The sequence below is a fragment of the Vicia villosa genome, unplaced genomic scaffold (assembly GCF_029867415.1).
Source record: "Vicia villosa cultivar HV-30 ecotype Madison, WI unplaced genomic scaffold, Vvil1.0 ctg.002034F_1_1, whole genome shotgun sequence".
Lineage (NCBI taxonomy): Eukaryota > Viridiplantae > Streptophyta > Magnoliopsida > Fabales > Fabaceae > Vicia > Vicia villosa.
This window is the reverse complement of record NW_026705821.1, coordinates 33450-52756: the sequence shown is the minus strand read 5'-3', so window position 1 is coordinate 52756 and position 19307 is coordinate 33450.

The window sequence follows — 19307 nt, the reverse complement described above, 5'->3', positions numbered from 1 at the left end:
CAAATGGTGTGCCATACTTGACTTTAGGTCAAACCAACTTGCACCAAGTTGTCATTTAAATATTTCCTTGCATTCCAAAACTCAATGATGATCAAATTAATACCATATGGATGTAGCTTGAGAGGACTTGAAGAAATATTGAATATTGCTTGGGAAAATGAATGGAAAAAGCATGGAAATAAACGATGACCAAACTTGATTCACTTGTGAAAATGAGCATCAATCTTGAACTTCTCTTTATCAATCAAGATGAATGGAGCTAGACATGATAATGGCCTAAAATTATAGGTCATGCCTGGAAGGAAAGTCAATTTGACCAAGAGTTAACCGTAACTTTGACTTTGAAGAACAAAACCGTAATTTGGAAATAATTCTTGATCTTTGGGGAAACTTCCACCACAAGCCAAGTTGCTTGGAGCATTTGAACATCTTTGAACATAAAATAAGACCATCTTGAGTATTAGCCACTCTTTTGCTTCTTTGATAGCCAACCCTACCTTGCACAATAGGAGAAAAGGAAAGCAACAAAACAAACATGTTTTTGTATTTTGAATTAAAGTTAGTGAAAGGTAGATGATAAACATAGGCAAATAAATATGCAAAAGGAAACACAAGGGTGCTTGGTGACCTACCACAAAAGATAAATCCTAGGAGCAAGTGGATAGGAGAGCAGCATGCTTGTGATCTTGTTCAAATGCAAATGAATGATAGGTGGAATCTTTGGGGTAAAAATTGGAGTATAACACCGTGCCCATGGGTACCTATTGACATCCATAGTCAAAGGGAGTAACTATAACCCTCAAAACCTATGGCCATTCGCTAAGCCCTATTTTAATTTTTTTCATAAATCCTACTCATTATAGAAAGAAGCGAGAGAAAGGGAAATTAATAGTTGGAAAAAGGGGTGTGAACGAAGAATCTGGGGTAAAGGGAGTTTTACAATTCACATGAGCTTGCAGAAGTCATGGGTGAAAAATAGAGCAAATGAAGTGGAAGGAGAAAAATTTAATAAGAGAGTTAAAACCACAAGGGACCTTTTAGACTCCCCCTAATTTTGAAAAGCTCATCACATTTTTGAAATGTGTCACTAGCATTTAAGATCTCAAAAAATATGTCATAATTGCTTACTTTAAGTGGAATTAAGTGTCACGATCTGAATAATTAATTGACATTCCCAATTGACATTTCAGCTAATCAAAAGACATATGGAAAGGGGAGATGACTCATCCCTCAAATATTGGCTTACATAAATAAAGAGGGACTCACCTCACCTTAAACAAGTCACCTTCAGCTGAGGGACTTACCTCACCCTAAACATGTTTCCTTCAGCTAAGGGACTCGCCCTAAGCTGAGGGACTCGCCTCACTATAAACAGGTTACCTTCAGTTGAGGGACTTGCCTCTCCTTAAAAAGGTCGCCTTCAACTGAGGGACGTACCTCACAAATGAAAGAAGCCTTAAAAACACTTTGATCTTTACAAGTTGATTTGTTGTCGGACACAAGTCCAAATTGAGTTATTAAAGGGGTAGTATAAAGAGGCGACACTCAAGTCATACTGCAAGGACTCTAAGTTAATTTAACTGATTGAAACAGAGTTTAGGGGTTTATGTTTTCAAACAATTGAAATGAAAATAAAGAGAAACTAACTACGATTATGATTAACTGATTAATCTACTAGTTTGGTGATTTTAGACTTATCATCGATTACTATATCTCCAATTCCCTAAGAGGATTCAATTCCTATTTAATTATAATACCGATTGAACAAGCGTTATCAACACTATGTGAATTACGTTCCTAATTTCCGCATTAAGCATGACGGTTGAAGATAAGGCAAAGTTAACGAATAAGCTAAGTTAAAACGTGATTAGATAAGGAACATGCATCGATCAAATTAAATCAATCCTATTCTATAAAAATCGAATTAAGAAAACAAGATACATAAAGAAGATTGAAAAGGAATTTAATAAAAATTGGTTAATCTCATACGCATCTTTGCCAACACTGGATTCTTGCCACAAAGATAATCTTTTATGCATCTTTATCTACACCGGATTCCATGCTTCCTTTCTCCTGGGATTAACTCCAATCCTTTCTCCATGCATATTTATTAACATAGTTTCTTCTAAATGTAAATTGATTGGTTTTTTGAACTATGGCTCATACTACTCCGGTTAGAGTGTGGTGTCTCCAATCTTTGAGAGAATTTTCTTTGAATCACACGCTTGAGGCAAAAATGCTAACACCGTAAAATAATTATTTAAAAAACCACTCTCAACTTTGTTTACTCAATATAAAAGAGTCTCGTATGACATACCCTTTTTATGTTGAAAGTAGGTTGTCCAATGATAGAATTAGAGTTTGACCTAACTCATCCTTAGAAAACCGGCTTGTAAGGTGAGGGGTGCCCCTTTATATAAACTCTTTGTGGGCTTTATCTTTGACCAATGTGGTACATGGGTTTTTCCAAATACATCCCCTCACGCCTAGCACTATTGGACTTGGCGCGTGGATATAAATGATGGGTGGTCCGAATTATCTATATGTGGGACTTGGTTTTTCTAACATACCCGCTTGTGCCCACCACTAATGGGCTTGGTGTGCATATAAACGATGGGTGACCCAAATCTATAGGCTCGTGATACCATAATAAAATTAGAGTTTGACTAACTCATCCTTACAAAACTAACTTGTAAGGTAATGGGTGTCACTCAATATAAATCTTTTGTGAACTCTATCTTTAACTAATGTGGGACTTCGCGTCCAACACTATTGGAAAAAGGAAGTCTCACATATCTACCATGATATAATTAGAGTTTGACCTAACTCATCTCTACAAAACTGACTTGTTAGATGAATGGTGTCACTCTATATAAATTATTTGTGGGCTCTATCTTTAACCAATATGAAACTTGCGTTTTTTAAATACCCCACAGACCTAATACTCAATGATTTGGTGCTTGAATATAAATGGTGGATGTCCTGAATTATCGATACATGCGATTAAATTTTTACAACATCCAATTTTATATAAATCACCATGAGGGAGATTGTCATACCCCAAAATTTGCCCTATCATTTTTTAAGACAAAAATCTTCAAATTCGAAAATAATTGAAGAGGACATTCTATGCTTTCCAACAAGTTCAAAATTATTCCCAAATAATGAAAACCGAGAAAATTATGGCTAGTGAAAGTTGAGAAATTTTGAGCTAGTGCATAAAGTCTAAACTGAACAAATTCATTAAAAGGCCACAGTTTTAATTCAAGCGGGCATTACATTCATACACCCCTTAAATTATTTTATTTCAATTGTTTTGATTTATTTTATTTAAATAATTCAAAATAAGGAAGAAAAAAAAGTAAATTAAGCTCTTAGTGAGGTCCAAGCCCATTTGTACTTTTAACCTAATATTTTCTTATAAATAGTCACTAACAATTACCAATTTTTCAATTCATTCTCTCACAACTAAACCCTTATTTTTTTAAACCAGTTGAAAGATCAAAAGGAACAAGAAGATTTTTTTTAGAAGGAAAACGGATCCATGACGCCATCCTCTCCTAATTCTCCTTCCTCAGCACAGTGACAAATTTTCCAGCCTATCAGCCGAATTCTGAAACTACTGTTTCGACCCTCAAAATCGCAAATTCCTCTTTTTTCTATTTTATTTGATTTAATTTCTATTTTCAAAAAAATCTCAAAAAATTTGTAGGTTCGTGATCTTAATTTATTTGATTTATAATCAGGTTTATATATTTTTTTGATTTTTTTTAATCACTTTTCTATTTTTCCATTTGTTTTCTTAACCGGAACATTGCAGTGGTTTATCAACAGGTTTCTTATGGATTGCCCAAGTGGATGGAGCTTTACCCATTGACCTCAAGGGGTACCCCAATTGTTTTTTTGGCCAAAAACTTTTTTGGCTTTTGGCCAAATAAGGTTATTCATATTTGGCAAAAAAAATCTGTTGGTTTTTGACCAAATCAAGATTATTCATATTTGGCCAAAAACCCTTTGGTTTTTGGCCAAATCAAGGTTATTCGTATTTGGCCAAAAACCTTTTGGTATTTGGCCAAATCAATGTTATTCATAATTTTGGCCATAATTTAATTTTATAAACCCCAATTCTTTTCTTGTGTTATTATTATCCTATTTTTGCATGTACTTCCTTTGGCCAAAAGGGAGCAGATGTAAATTCTATCTCCCATCACTCCATTGTCTTTTCTAATCACTTGCCACTTCTCCTTGATAACCTTGGTAAAATCTCAATTTTCCCTCTATTGACCATAAACCCTATTTTCCTAGGTAAACATAAAATCAAACAAAAATGTAGAATTAGGTTAATTTAGCCATAAAATCAATTTAGTTAATTTAATAGGTTTTAGACACCTTGGCCTTTTTTAGGGTTTCTATCACATTCTTTTCCGTTTTATTTTTAGGTTTTAATTTTTGGTTTAATTACTTTTTTAGGCTAACTATATTAATTAACTTTAGGTTTTTTAGTTAATATTGATTTAATTTTTAGGTTTATAATTAATTTAGAATTAGGTTTAGCCTTAACCCAAAAACCATAAAATAAACCCTAAAATGTATAATAGGTAGGTGTTGTCCATTAGCATTCGTCTAGGTTTTAACCTTTAGATTTTTTAACCCATTAGGTTTTTAACCGATTTAATTAATTAGGTTTTAACAAATAATTAATTAAGTAATTTAGGTTTACAATTAATTTAGTAATAACAGTTTAGACTTAGGTTTATTCTCATTTATTTTCAAACCTTAAATTTTCATTCGCGATCTTCTCTTCTCATGATCTCATACTCTATGATTGTCGCATGTATGTTTATTTACTGTTTCCATTTAAAATTCTAGAAATTGTGTATAGGTCGCAAAAGGTTTTTTTGGATGTAATAGTAATTAGGACCTTTACTTTTCCGCTTTTACTTTTCCGCATCCCCCATTTTTGTTTATGTATCCCTAATCCCCGAAGCCTTGTAATAGCGTAGGATTTACTTTTCTGCTTTTACTTTCTGCACCTATAAACTAATTAGATGTATGTCTTAATAGGATTGTATGATAAGATAAAATCAACCGTTAGATCACTAACTTCAAGATTAAATATCCGAATACAACACACTTCTCACACACTCACATTTAGGGTTTCCCCTCTTCTGTTGCCTTTCGAATAATAGTTAAGTCCCTCGAACGTGAGGATACCTTAGCGTATGCTGCCTACCAATTTAAAATCATCACCGTCCCTTCGGAATAAAGATCCTAGTCCCTTCGAGTTGGCTACGATAAAATGATCTCGTCCCTCGAGTTGCCTACGATTAATGATGATAGTCCCTTCGATTGCTATGGTATCCTTACTTGTTGCTTTTTATGACTATTCACATCTAACTATGGGTGGAAAAACGGGTCCGACCCGCGGGGAAAGCCTGTTTTTCCCGCACTTTTACGCGGGGCAGGGCAAGGTTTTAGGCCCATTCCCTTTAATGTGCCCGCCCCGCCCCGCCCTCTTTTTTTGCGGGCTTTTGCGGGCATTAGCTTTTTCATATAATTTTACTATTTTTAGGCCTAAAAGGTTTTATGCCCACGGGCTTTCCCTTGCCCTGCCCTCACTTTTTGCGGGGCGGGGCAAGGTTTTAGACCCATACAATCAAATATGCCCGCCCCACCCGCCCCGTTTTTTCGCGGGCTTTTGCAGGGAGGGCATGCCCGTTTGCCACCCCTACATCTAACACATAGGACTTCCTACCCCTCTTTATGGTATGGATAGCCCCTATGACCACACGATGACCCTGTTACATCCAATGTATAGGACTACCTACCCTCATATGGTATGGATAATACTATCGCTCAAGAAAAGCTTTAAAGCATATGACAGACCTTACAAATTTAGGGTAGGTAACTCTTAAGTGCTTGCTCACAACAATTCAAACTTTCAAATGCTTTTCACACCTCGCTTTTCAAAAAACATTTTTCAAGACAAATACTTTGTATATATTCGAATGATGAATCATTACAAAGTCAAGTTCTTTTCAAACTGTTTTTTCTAAACACACAAGATACTTTTCAAACAATTCAAACAAAAAGTGAGCTAAGCAATTGAGAGCTCATGGATAACCATGGATACAAATGGTGCTTACACCTTCCCTTTGTATAACCTATCCCCTGAACTCAAAGTCTTTCAAAAGGTCTTTCTTGTTCTTTTTACCTTTCCAAATTGGATAAAATAAAAGTCGGTGGCGACTCTTACTATCCGCACATTTAAAAAAGTCAATTCTTTCACCGTGCTACAGAGATCAAAATAATATTTTTAATACATTAAGAGACTAAAACCTCAATTAATCAATGTGCCAAAAGATGAACTTAATTAAGTCTTTTTAGTTTCATGCATTACTCAAAATATCTATGTTGGTGGTGTTATTGTTGTACTACTCCTAGTACTACAATATAAGAGAATGACAACTACATTGATTATTCACACCTATAACGTATGTCACGGGTTGTTACTATTGTATAACTTTTTAATTAATAGATGTTGATAAGGAATCCGATGGTGTCATCCTATAAGACAATTTTCCTAGTTCGTACACAAAAAGCAAAAGGGACATTATCTATACGTTTCCTCAACCCATTGTCCAATTACACACTCATAATGAAATCGTTCGATTCTATCTCATCAAAAGATATGATATTATTCCATTTTTTTTTTCAAAAGATGCTTTTCAATTATGGCATATGACGTATTGACAAATAGTCATTTTAACTAACTTAGAGGTGAGTGTTTCTTTAAGTAGGAATCAGATATGCTTTTGAAACAAATATAGAAATTAATCTCTGTGAAAAATGGGAAAAGTTATACTCCCTATAATCTTGTTCAATATTTAAAAAGTGAATTATTGATAGAAATAATAAATAAATATATATTTTTTTAGAATTTTTTAGATTTAAATGCATTTTTGGTCCCTGTAAGTTAGCGAGTTTTTGATTTTCGTCTCAGTAAGTTTTTTTTTGTTTGAGTCTCTATATTTCACTTTCACGTTCGTTTTAGTTCCTAAAATCAAAATTCGCGGGAAAATTCGTAGGAAGATCCGCAGGAAACCTGCAGATTTTTCTGCGAATTTTGATTTTAGGGACTAAACCTCAAGCAAAAAGTAACATATAGAGACTCAAACCAAAAAAAAATACTTACAGGGACGAAAATCAAAAACTCGCTAACTTACAAGGACCAAAAATAAATTTAAGTCTTTTCTTTAAATTTTTTTAACATCACTCCATGTCCAGAGATGTATTTGAGCGTAAAAATCTGTGATTAAACGGAAAGAGATCCTTTTTTTTCCATAACATAGATTTAATTAATAAAAAAGTTGTTTCATCTAATTTGTTTCATCGGAATCAGAAAAGTTTTGGAATCCAATTCACTTATTTATATAAAAAATCAGTATCATTACATATTTTATTACTATTAAACCATATTGAAATAGGGCATGTACATGTTTAAAGCATCTATTTTTAAATTAATTTATTAAAAATAAGTCAAATTTCAATAATTATAAGTCAACAAGTAAATGATTCTTGCTCATCAAATGATTCTTGCTAATCAACAATTAAACGAATCAAATTTCAAGCGTATTAGTGGGGAATCATACTAGCACCAATTCAATACAATTATATGAAAAAGAGATAAAGGGTGTTTTGGTTTCTTTTAAAAGGGTCTGGCTAACCAGTGTTCTCAGAGTAATGGTTACACATTTTAAAAAAAGAAAATATTTTATAGAAAATCTAATATTTTAATTTTCGAGGCATTAAATATATAAATTACCGAGATAAATTTACTTTTAAAGTCTTAACCATTGCCCTGAGGGCACTTGTTAGCATTTCCTTTTTTAAAAAGGATTTTATAGTGTTACATAATTTTGTGAATTTTTTTTTTTAAAGAAACTTATTATAAAAGCTTCTAATGAAAATTTTGTTTGAATAGTTATTTTTAAGATGTGATTTTAGATATTTCACCTATTTATGAGGAAAACATTTGGTTATCAAAATTTCAAAAAATCACTTAATTTTGAAGCTATTTCAAATAGATTTTCATAAAAATTATTTTTGAAATACAAATTTTTAAAAAAATTGCGATTTTGACTAAGTTTTGATCTTCAATAATGTATGTTTATGTTATAGGATGTCAAAATTAGTGTTTCATTTTAGAAAAAAGAATATAAAAAAATTTATAATATTTTAAATAACGATTTTGAAAAATCTATTTTTCAAAAATATAAAGAAAAAATCCATTTTTTTAAAGCTGAAACAAACAAGTCCAAAATTGTTTTGATTCTTAAACTTGACATTAGTCAATTTTATAACAAAATTGTCTGAAAGATAATACATTGTGTGAAAATTATGGATTATTTTGTGATTATGAGTATACAATGATATGGTCTATTGTTTCTGGGATGTGGCTTGAGGCAAAATAATTCCTTATTTATGTATTAATTTATTCTCTGTTTTGAAAATCTCTCCACACTTATCAAATAAGTTGAAGCTACGAGAGATATTCACGACATTAAAATTTAGAATAATGCTATTTATACACCCAATTGTTACACCAATACTTACACCCAACAGTACTTTATAATATTCACTAAATTTGGTTAATGCAATGTAAAAACTTGGTTAATGCAGTAATGAAGTTGGTTAATGCAACATCCATGTATTAAAAATGATTTTTAGGAGTCACCAAATTTGGTTAATGGAGTGTAAAAACTTGGTTAATTCAGTAATAAAGTTGGTTAATGCAACATCCAGGTATTAAAAATATTTTTTAGCAGTCATCAAACTTGGTTAATGCAGTGTAAAAACTTGGTTAATGCAGTAATGAAGATGGTTAATGCACGTCCAGGTATTAAAAATAAACGTCCGTACATGAATAGTATCAGTCCGTACATGAATAGTATTCGTCCGTATATGAACATTGTCGTCTGTATATGAACAGTGACGTCCATACATACAGTGTAGGTGTAAGATTTAGTGTAAGAATAGCATTTCTGTTAAATTTATAAGAATAGCCTGATCATATTTTATGTTTTGTTTGCTATTGACTGCTTCTTATTTTTTTGAGTTGATGTGAATGAAGCGATTGTGTTACAAAAATGTTCTTGCCACTTATGAAAAAGCTTTAAGACAAGCCATTAAACTCCATAATTGTGAAAAAAAATTGTAGTAGAATTGTCACTCATAATATCTGAAATAGAAAAACAACTTTCAATTTTATAAAAGAAAATATCTGGAAAAATTTTAAATCATGGAGTATTAAGTGTCTTTCTAAAATTGAAAGGGTGGAAAAATATCAAATCATGGAGTATTAAATGTCTTCTAAAGCACAAAGGGAGACACTTATTAAGTCTGTTCTTCAATCCATTGTTTAATATGTCATAAGTATTTTTTATGCTACCAACTTCCTTACATGACCAAATTAAGAAAATGTGAAACTCTTTTTATGGAGGTATAATTTAGATCAAACCAAAGGTATTCATTGACTTTATTCGAGCCGTTTATCTATGCATTAAAATGATGGAGATATGGTATTCAAAAATCTAAGTGCCTTCAACTATGTCATGTTTGGAAACAAATCATGAAAGTTTATAACAAATCTAGGTAACCCGATCACATCTTTCTTCAAAGCTAAATATTTTCCTATATGTCATTTTATCTTATTATGTGTGGCAAAGCATTGGGATTTCAAAATTTGTAATGCAAGGTGGGTACAGGTGGAAAATTGGGTCGGGAGAGATCCATTCCAGTTTAGGGTTCAAAATTGGTTGGATGATAATACATCATTGGTAAACCTGGGCCAACCATCCCGATATTAAAGAATATGAAAGTTTCTGATTTGATACTTAACGATTGAAAACTTTTGTGGCTTCTACGCCCCAATCGTGGGTGTTACAGGATCATATATTGAGAGACAGTGGGGTATATGGAATAGACTCAGATTTCGATAGAGCTTTGGATGGTCTTAGTGTTGCAATTTTAAATTTTGACCTTAGCAGTTTTACTAGCAAAGACATTGTTCCTCCTAAAGTACAACATATTTTGGTGAGTTCCCATTTTAGTAACACTGTTAAGGACATGGATGTAAAGTTTGACATGACCACAGGGAAGAAAGAAGTTTTTAGTTGTTTGCAAGCCACACATACTTAGGACTTTCTCCTTGCCATTCATATTGATGGGCTAGGCCAACATATGTCACTAGTGGAATATCGTTCTATTCTAAGATGCCTCCTTATGATTCCTTTATTTCCTATTGATGGGGATTGTCCGGTTTATCGTAAAACATGTTTGGATACAATTGGGGAACACGCGATTGATTGCATGGAGCTTCCAAGTTTTAAATATCGACATGGCCTTGTTAGGGATGTCATGTTTGATATATTTTGGCGGGCCGAAATATCTGCGAAGAAATAGACGCCTATGAATTTCTTGAGTGATCCACATAAAGGAAGATCGATACTTAGGCCAACATATGTTCTAGTGTATGTGTGGGTAGGAGGAAAACATGCTTATGTGGATTTGAATGGAGTTTCTCCACTTGTGGGACTGAGGACTGGTGATTTTACTATGGGATAGGTAGTTCTCAAAGCTGCTTCAAGTAAAGCGGGTAAACATGGAAAAGTGTGTTCCGACAATCAACATGCGCTTATATCATTACCTTTGACACTTTTGGCTTAGCACCAAAACAAGTTGATCTTTTATAGAGAGACTGAAGGTTTATGAATAGAAATGTTGTACCTCATATGTCTATGCATGTAGTTTTTTAAAGGATTAATTTTTCCATCTAAAAAGGAATAATGGTGCAACTTGTTGCCTGTTTGCCTTCTATTCTCGTATAAACTTCTCTAATATTTATTCAAAATTTTAGGTTATGGAAAGAAATGTAATAAAAAATTGATTCACACTCTTGTTGGAGGAGGATAAGAGGCGAAAGTTATTAAAACTCCCTTGTTTGAAGTAGTTTAAGTTGACTAAATTGTATGGAAATTTGAAAAGAATGACATGTTTTTCTATTCGTAAGGTCTATCAATATTGCATAGAAGAGGATATTAAGACAACCCATATAAGGGTTTGGAGAATTTGCATCCACTTTAAGGGTAAATTATTTCCTTTGGCGGTTATGTAGGCATTATGTGCCAAAATGAAAGCTTTTAATAGATAAAGATGTTCAATTATGATTTATTACGATGTATGGTGGAGAAATGGAAGACGGTAAGCACCTTTTCTTGTGCTTCCCAAAAGAGTATTGGATGTTTGGAGAAAGTGAGATTATGGCCTATTATACAACAGGTGTCGAGTGATATCACCCTTTTTGCAACAACAGATTTTTCACTTTTGCAAGGAATAAATCAAGACTAGAAAGTACTATTCTCATCTATGTAATGGAGCATTTGAAAGTGTATAAACAATAATTTTTGAAAACCACGTAGAAGATTCAACACAGATAATTTGTGATCGTTCATTTTACCTATTCTTGAGATGGAGAAATTCCCTACAATTGTGATCGATAAATACCAACCAAAATCAAATCCATACGCATAAATACTTGGAGAAAACCTTTGGGAGGATGTCTCGAATGCAATATCAACACATCTTTCTCAACTAAGGTAGGGATAGATGCTTGTGTTCGAGATGAAGAAGGGAAATTTGTGATTTCTCTAACAAAGTGGTTTTATCCTACTACCTAGGTCGATACGGGAAAGGCTTTAAGCCTTTTATCATCCATAAATAGGTGCATGGGTTCAACCTTAATAGAGTGGACATTGAGTTAGATTCTAAAATCATATCAGACAATATGAATAGCTAATGACTGATTTTTTCAGAGTTTAGTAATATATTAATGAGCGTAAACACTTATTAGCTATTTATTTCATGAACTCTCATGTTAAGTTTTTTAGAGACATGCTAATTATATTGATATACCCACATCACTACTACGGAAAACACATACAATAACGGTAGCAAAACACATATAATAGCGGTAACGCATCTATTGTTACCATAACGGGTGTGTGACCATTGTTATAAATTAGATAGTGCGCTACTTATAACGACGGTTTTTGGAAACAACCGTTGTAATTAATGGAAAAGTCCTGGGTTCGAAACCCAACAACGCCATTAGTGGGTTTTATTATTCTGGATAACACTCTTCTTATAACAACGGCTGGATTAACAACCGTTGTGGTATAATTTGTGCTCTTTTTAAAAAAATCAATTTGACAGAATTCCCAATTTTGCAACCTCAATCTTTGTGAATCGTATCTATCAGAAACAACAAAACACCCAAAATTTCATTTGGAACCAAAATTGAAAAAAACTAAAAATTATATTACATCCATGACACAATTCCATTAGGAACCAAACATTGTATATTACATAAAAACTAGAATTGACACACAAAAAAACCTACAATCTACACATCATTACATTAAATTATACTATCTTGTTGTCTTGGAGTCTTGTCTCTTATTGTCTTCACTTTACACACCTATCATTTTTAAATAATAATAGTTGTTAGAAATTAAATAACATCATTGGAAATTATTACAAAAAATATAATAAGAATGAAGAATATAAAATACTTAAACTTGTTAATTTTCCCATATTCCTTCTTGATGATCGTTACGAATAGCATGCACATCATCTCTATCAACTTCTTCATATGAAGTAGGCACTTGTATTTCGTAAGGAGTGGTAGCAATATCAAAGCTTTCATCATCACTATGAGGAATGTGTTTTCCTTTGAGAACAATTGACCATTTCCTCGATAAGTCCGCAGGGTTTTTCACATAAAAAACTTGTTTCGCTTGAGTAGTCATGATGAATGGTTCGGTCTTATAAGTTGCCTTGCCAAGTCCAACCCGTGTGAATCCCAACTCATCAGTTTGTACACCATTGTTATTTGCGACCCACTTGCTTTTAAATAAAGGCACTTTGAAAGTAACATAATCAATCTCAAAAATCTCCTCAATGACGCCATAGAACGCGGTGGTTGCCAAAAATAAAATTCGTATCTTTCAAACTAGTGAAATATGAGGATTTGGCATCAATCATAATCCAATTATTTTGCATTGTGCTACGATCATCTTTTTTTTTTGTATAAAATGAATAATTATAAATGTTGTATGTCGTCCAAGTTATCACAATAAATTTTGACATGTGCGACAGCCATTTAAGTGTCTCAGATGCACTACCATCATTAGAAATCCTATTACTAAACCAACTTATGAATTTCTTGTTATGCTGTGTCAATAACCACTTGTCATGCATTCAGGAATATTTTTACTTTATAATTGTTTTATGCTCTTCTATGTAAGGTTCAATTACACTAAGATTATTCAATTAATAGAAATGTGCTTCAAGAACTAAATCTCGACTCATTGTCTTAATATTTAAACTTTAAGTACTTGTACCATCAAATATGTTATCATGACGAGACTTTGGAATTCCAATAGACTCTGTTTCCGACAAATATTTTGAACAAGTATAGTTTTTTGCATTCTCACAGAGAGATTGCTACAACATCGCCAAAACGGCGGACCCCCAGCTATACTTTCTAATTTCATTTATGTTGACAAACAAAATTAAATAAAAAATTTTTACAGTGTTACCTATCGACTTTGGAAATACGAGGTTACCAAACAGTATCATAAGATAACACTTAGTTTTAAGGAAAAATTCGTCCTTAGTTGAGTTCTCGTCCAACTTAAAAGATTCATAATACTCTCTAAGGGTCTTAAGATTGATACCTTGGCCCTTCAAACCCCGGTCTGCCACAATCATATCCTTGTCCAACACCTTCTCACATAGTTCATTTGCATGTTGGAAAATCTCATTAACTGCCTCCCCATCAATCGGGAGACCAAGCAACATGTGGACGTCCTCTAGAGTGATTGTACACTCACCCGTTGGCAGATGAAACGTGTGGGTTTCAGGTCTCCATCACTCTAATAATGAAAGTACGAATTTTCTATCAATGGTGTTGTTGGAAACATTGATCACATGTACGAAGCCACATGCTTCCAGATACGAAAATATCTTCAAGTCAGGAGCGACATAACCGTGAGAACAACAATGGAACCGCGAAACATCCTAAAAAAAACATGTTTCAATAAATTAGTATGGACAACATGTTGAGAAGAATATATGTATGAACATACAAATGTCTGAAGGTCCGCCTTAGTTCCTCTGTGCGTTTCACTCATGGTTAGAAGTTGAGACATCTTTGAGAACTCGAAAACTTGCTTGGAAGTTGAAAATTTTAAGTGTTTGATGAAAAAATGAGTTCATTGAAAGGGGTATTTATAGAAGGGATGTTGGATGCTGATGTATTTTGCATGGGTACCAAGTGGCGAACCTACATGCAGACATAGGTGAAAGCTACATAATAGGCGTGCATGCATGCAGACATAGATGTAGGCTGCAGAATAGGTGGGCTTGCATGCAGACATATATGTAGGCTCCAGAATAGGTGTGCATGCATGCAAACATAGTTGTAGCAAAAATCAAAGCAATTGAAATTGTGTATGTAAACTAGGAGGACTCATACAAACAACTTCCACGTTTTTTAACTGCGCTTCAGACTTATGCTCCCTAAACCGTTTCTATTTTAGAAACACTTCTGGCGTATTCTCCTGACGAAACGTGTATTCAAGGAAATGCGATATTCCATCGACTATTCTGGGCTTTTCGACCTTGCATTATAGGTTTTGTGTATTGCAAACCGGTACTTCAAATAGATGACACTTAGTTGTACAGTAAATACAAGGGGACCTTGTTGATGGTCGTCGCACAAGATGGAACCAATAATATTTTTCTAGTTGTGTTAACTCTTGTGGAAGGTGAAACTGCTGGTGGTTGGAGTTTCTTTCTCAGGAATCTCCGGACATACGTTGCTCCCTAACCTGGGCTTTGTTTGATATTAGATAGGCATGCTTCCACCGAGAGTGCCTACAACAATCCAGTAAACGGTTGGCACGACCCACCTTCAACACATGTCTAATGTATTGGACATATTGCGCAAAATTTCACGCGGGAGATCAAAGATAGGGTTCTTCGGAAGACTCTTGTCAATGCTGGATATGCATTAACTCAACCAACGTTCCAACGTTATCGCCGTGAAATCGTATTGATAAATCCGGATGCAGGAAGATGGATTGATAATCTAGCCAGAGAGAAATGGACTAAGGCTTACAACAACGGGCAACGATGGGGGCACATGACTACAAATCTTGTGGAGTCGATGAACGGTGTTTTTAAGGACATCAGACACCTTCCGATTACTGCCTTGGTGAGATCAACCTGCTTTAGGATGGCTTTCCTTTTCGCAAGAAGAGGTGAGCGGTGGAGTGCAGTTTCAGAATCGGGACAAGTGTTCAGCGAAAGTTGCATAAAATTTATGAAAGAACAATCTGCCAAAGCCAACAACCATCATGTTACCACTTTCGACCGATTCAGCTGCACCTTCAGTGTTAAAGAAACAATTGACCATCATGAGGGCCTGCCGAGACAAGAGTACAGGGTTCTGCTGGAAGAAGGGTGGTGCGACTGCGGAAAGTTCCAAACCTTTTGCATGCCTTGCTCCCATGTCTTATCAACATGTTCATAGTGCGACTGCCGAGATGTCTTAACACTCTTATCTCCCATTTACAATACCAACACCTTGCTCGGAGTATACAATAATGTATTTCCAGTGATGGCAAAGGAGGAATACTGACCAGCATATTAGGGGGAAGTAGTTTGGCATAATGATATTGTGCAAAGAAAGCAAAAGGGTCGACCGAACAACACGCGTATTAGAACTAATATGGATGATCATGAAAAAATGGAAAGAAAGTGTAGCATATGTCGTCAGGTCGAACACTATAAAAATAATTGTCCTAATCGTGGAGCAACCTCCACCAACCAATAATTGTATGTCCTGTATTTGTACTATCTTTTGTGAAATAAACTAGACTTTATTTATTCGTGAATCATATTGGTATTACAACTAAACGAACACAAACAAAGATTAAACAACAACACAAACAACGCTTAACAACAAACACGAACAAAAATTGAATACATTAATACAACAATATTTTTACAATATCACAACCATCAAAACGATGTTGTCTGTGTCATGCATCAGGATCATGACATCAGTGTTGTTATTAACTTCATCCCACCAACGCTCGATTTTTCCCATGATAATTGATGTCCTCGTTCTCTGCCTCTAAATTCGTCGGATGCTTTCACCGACTTTGACTCCACGTCTAACCACCACAAAACGACCTCTTTAGATGGTCCATGAAATGAATTTTCCAACATTTAACTTTAATCGAAGATTTCACAACCGAGAAACAAATATGACCATCTCTCTTAAAAATCGAAAAGTCTGCCATGACAAAAACATCGAAGAGAATGTGAGAAAACGGTAGAGAAAAGGTGTGGAAAATGAAGAAAGATTGGGGGTATATTTATAGAAAAATTCCTAACACATAGGAGTCACTCCATATGTCTCCTATGTACCAAATATGTACATAGGCGCCACCTAAATGGAAACCCTAATTTGGCTTGCATGTTGGCGCCACATGGAGTGGCGCATACTCATAAAAAAAATGGTCATTTGCGCCATGGGGGTAGCGCCTATGTGTAGGGTTTAGAGTTTAGGGTTTATGATTACCCATGTAATATTTTTGAAAACATGGTTTTTTATTAATTTTTTTTTGAAAAAGTTAGTTATTTGATTTTTTTCTGGTTTTGTTACTTCAATTATTTGATAAAAAAAGAAATAAATAAATTCATGAGTTTTTATATGTAATGTAGTAATGTTATTCATATAGGAGGATCAACTTACACTCGAAGAGTTGCACCACGAGTTACATTCGTTCATAATTTTATTTCGAATAAATATTTTTAAAAATATACCGTTGGATTGAAACATAAAATCATATAGATCCTACCTATAAAGTTTTAGATTAATTTACAATGATTTACTATGTCCATGAATTACATCAAAATTAATGTAATTCGTGGGATAACTTTACGGGTGTGATTTGATCCCTCCTCTTATATATATATATATATATATATATATATATATATATATATATATATATATATATATATATATATATATATATTTGTGTAAGCAAGATGAAATATATAGGAGAACTAAGGGTTCTCAAACCTGTTTACACAAACGGACGGAAAAGACAAAAATCCGCCAAAAGAAATTACAAACCAAATATAGCTATGAGAGAAAAAACAAAGGGTCTTTAGTAAACTCATAGAAGCTATATATTGGGTGCGTAATTTCTCCAAAAAACGACCACTTCCATAGCAAAGACTTGATATTCCACACCGTATTATCAACATTCCAACCTTCATTTCGGAAGCAAAAACCGTTTCTAGATAACCAAAAAATCCAAACGATAGCTAACCATAACACCCCACATTTACCTTCCATAACTTTCTTTTTTTTACAAAAGAGGAACCAATCCATAAAGCTTTGATTGCAATCTTCTACCAATCCGCCAATCGGTTTTCCAACCCAAACCGCTATCTCTCTCCAAACCTCCCCCGCCTCTTTACACTTGAAGAAAGAGTGATCGCAACTTTCCGGAATAGAACCACAAAAAGCACACAAAGAATTCTCTATAGACAAAAGAATACCTCTTCCCATCAATAAGTCTTTTGTTGGTAATCTATTAATAAAAATTCTCCAACCAAAAGCCTTAATATTAAACGGCGCATGCACCTTCCAAATTAACTCCTTTACAACTTCAAGTCTATTTGGAGGGCCAAACGGATAGGTTAAACCGGCCATATACTCATAACAAGAAGCAACAGAAAACGAGTCACCATCCGAACCGCTCCACTCAACCTTATCTCTCCCCTCCAAGTGAACCGTACGGCCCGACAACAACGCACCAATACCAACCTTCTCGGCCTCCACCGAAGGGTTGAGAACGACATTCAAGTCCACCCCTAAACTCCCCCACTTCCACTCACCATGATCCCAACCGCCCATACACGCCACCGAAACGTTACCTAAACTAGATAACTCAAACAACTTCGGAAAACGCTCCTTTAAACTAAACTTGTCGGCCCAACAAGATTCCCAAAACGGAGTATTATAACCATTACCAACCACAAACTTACACTTTGACACTATCGGGTCTTCCGCCCCACCTTTGCCTAAAGCAATCAAATCTTTCCACCACACCGAGCAAGAAGAAGAAGAAGAAGAAGTAGAAGAATGAGAAAAATTAGAAGATGTACCTCCACCAAAAGATTTCATCACCAAATCACCGTACCGAGCTTTTAGAACTTTGTACCAAGGCGCTTCGTCCCCCTTTAAGATCCTCCACCGCCATTTATTAAGGAGAGCAAGGTTGAAAATACCAACATCCCTAAAACCAAGCCCCCCTTTAGAAGTTGGAAGGCAAACATTTTTCCAACTAACCCAATGAATCTTCCTTCTCTCAATCAAACCACCGCACCACAAGAAATGACTTTGAATCCTCTCCACTTCCTTAACCACCAAAGATGGCATCTTGAAGAAAGACATTGTGAATATAGAAAGAGAACTAAGAATCGATTTAACAAGAGTTATTCTTCCCCCCAAACTTAGGAAACGGTTTTTCCAACCCGATAACCTCCTCTTCAACTTAGAAACAAGATGAGTCCAAGACTCCTTTTTCCGCGGATTGCAACCCACCTTAATGCCAAGAAACAAAAAGGTGCTCTCCTCCACCTTGCAAGATAAGATAAAAGAGGCGGCCTCCAAAAAATTTGCACTCACATTTACCCCGATCAACTTACTTTTGTGATAGTTGATACCAAGACCCGACACCATCTCAAACGCCCTAAGAACCGCCTTAATTGCCCACACTTGCCTCCAAGAGCCATCCCCCACTAAAAGGGTGTCGTCCGCAAATTGGAGAATGTCTACCGAACAAGCACCATTAAAATCAATACCTTTGAATTCACCAATCTCACTAGATTTCTTAACGAGCCCCGTTAAACCCTCCGCCACCAAAACGAAAAGGAAAGGAGATAACGGGTCTCCTTGCCTCAAACCCTTCTTAACATCAAAATCTTTAGAAGGACTCCCATTCACCAAGACGGACATAGAACTACGAAAAATTAACATCTCCATCCATCTTAACCACCCTCCACCGAAGCCCAACCTTTTAAGCATATACCTAAGAAAGTTCCAAGAAACTCTATCATAAGCCTTTTCGAAATCCACCTTGAAAAGCAAAGAAGCT